The following is a 2,500-nucleotide window of genomic DNA, read 5'->3' on the forward strand; positions in this document are numbered from 1 at the left end:
TGCGAAGTGTTATTTTGAAAAAAAAACTCGATCTCGTTTAGAACGTTCGAATTCGTGACCGTTATGTGTCATTATGTGAAGACGCCTCCGCCGCCGCCGCCGCCGCCGCCGCTGTCGTCGCGTTATATATTATAGCGCACGCACGCGCGCGCGCGTGCTTAAAGCGCGTTTGTGTCTCATATAAATTTTTATAAGAGTCAACCGTTAAAATCTATCGCGTCTAACGCGATCGACGATACGGTGAGACGCTCGTTTCATACTGTGCGTATATTGTACATGCATGCATAAGTTTGTGTGTATTTTATATGCGAATATGAAACGAGAAGAGTAATTGACGACTTCAACAAGTCTCGGTTAGCTCCCTGGTTGATCCTGCCAGTAGTTATATGCTTGTCTCAAAGATTAAGCCATGCATGTCTCAGTGCAAGCCGTATTAAGGCGATACCGCGAATGGCTCAATATATCAGTTTTGGTTCCTTAGATCTTACTCAGTTACTTGGATAACTGTGGTAATTCTAGAGCTAATACATGCAATCAGAACTCTGACCAGTGATGGGATGAGTGCTTTTATTAGATCAAAACCAATCGACGGAGGGCGTCTCGTCCGAAGTCGTTAATTTTGATGAATCTGGATAACTTTTGCCGATCGCATGGTCCAGTACCGGCGACGCATCTTTCAAATGTCTGCCTTATCAACTTTCGATGGTAGTTTCTGCGACTACCATGGTTGTCACGGGTAACGGGGAATCAGGGTTCGATTCCGGAGAGGGAGCCTGAGAAACGGCTACCACATCCAAGGAAGGCAGCAGGCGCGCAAATTACCCACTCCCGGCACGGGGAGGTAGTGACGAAAAATAACGATACGGGACTCTTTCGAGGCCTCGTAATCGGAATGAGTACACTTTAAATATTTTAACGAGGAACAATTGGAGGGCAAGTCTGGTGCCAGCAGCCGCGGTAATTCCAGCTCCAATAGCGTATACTAAAATTGTTGCGGTTAAAAAGCTCGTAGTTGCATTTGTGCGCCGCGCTGTCGGTGCACCGCATCCGCGGTGATACTGACACGTCTGCGGAGCATATCGTCGGTGAGCCGGCGGTAAAACGCCGGTTCAATATCAAAATCCTATCGCGGTGCTCTTCAGTGAGTGTCGAGATGGGCCGACAATTTTACTTTGAACAAATTAGAGTGCTCAAAGCGGGCTCAAAATGCCGCTTGAATATTTCGTGCATGGAATAATAGAATATGATCTCGGTTCTATTTTGTTGGTTTTCAGAACTCCGAGGTAATGATTAATAGGGATAACTGGGGGCATTCGTATTGCGACGTTAGAGGTGAAATTCTTGGATCGTCGCAAGACGAACATCAGCGAAAGCATTTGCCAAAGGTGTTTTCATCAATCAAGAACGAAAGTTAGAGGTTCGAAGGCGATTAGATACCGCCCTAGTTCTAACCGTAAATATGTCATCTAGCGATCCGCCGACGTTACTACAATGGCTCGGCGGGCAGCTTCCGGGAAACCAAAGATTTTGGACTCCGGGGGGAGTATGGTTGCAAAGCTGAAACTTAAAGGAATTGACGGAAGGGCACCACCAGGAGTGGAGCCTGCGGCTTAATTTGACTCAACACGGGAAATCTCACCAGGCCCGGACACCGGAAGGATTGACAGATTAATAGCTCTTTCTTGATTCGGTGGGTGGTGGTGCATGGCCGTTCTTAGTTGGTGGAGCGATTTGTCTGGTTAATTCCGGTAACGAACGAGACTCTAGCCTGCTAAATAGGCGTCGTCATTTAGGTGTGCTCGATTTCGGTCGAGCAACTCACTGGCGGCGTATTAAAATTCTTCTTAGAGGGACCGGCGGCTTCGAGCCGCACGAGATTGAGCAATAACAGGTCTGTGATGCCCTTAGATGTCCTGGGCCGCACGCGCGCTACACTGAAGGAATCAGCATGTTCTCCCTGGCCTAGAGGCCCGGGCAACCCGTTGAAACTCCTTCGTGCTGGGGATTGGGGTTTGCAATTATCCCCCATAAACGAGGAATTCCTAGTAAGCGCGAGTCATAAGCTCGCGTTGATTACGTCCCTGCCCTTTGTACACACCGCCCGTCGCTACTACCGATTGAATGATTTAGTGAGGTCTTCGGACCGACACGCGGTGGCTTCACGGCCGTCGGCGTTGCTGGGAAGTTGACCAAACTTGATCATTTAGAGGAAGTAAAAGTCGTAACAAGGTTTCCGTAGGGGAACCTGCGGAAGGATCATTAACGTAAATTATCAATCTCGAAAGAGTGCGATAATGAACGATAATAAAATTCTAAAACACAAATATCGACGTTCGGAATGTGTCGTTTCGATGCGAGGACGCGATTCTCACTCTCTCTCTCTCACACAGCAGTGTGTCCGAGTCAGAGTCCAGAGTCGTGTAACGCGTCCTATTCTGATATTTTTCGATGTCGATTTCGAGGAAAGTACGATGTGTTAACGCACATCGTCATCTTCAAA

At 47.9% G+C, this 2,500-nt stretch overlaps 1 non-coding gene across 1 annotated transcript; it reads left to right on the forward strand.

The window, feature by feature from the left end:
• Positions 1-359: 359 nt before the first annotated feature.
• On the forward strand, positions 360-2,262 carry LOC125076765. The gene has a single exon (XR_007120675.1). It is a non-coding gene; the product is annotated as a small subunit ribosomal RNA (ribosomal RNA).
• The last annotated feature ends 238 nt before the right edge of the window (positions 2,263-2,500 follow it).

Source organism: Vanessa atalanta, unplaced genomic scaffold, assembly GCF_905147765.1.
Source record: "Vanessa atalanta unplaced genomic scaffold, ilVanAtal1.2, whole genome shotgun sequence".
NCBI classification, from domain to species: Eukaryota; Metazoa; Arthropoda; class Insecta; order Lepidoptera; family Nymphalidae; genus Vanessa; species Vanessa atalanta.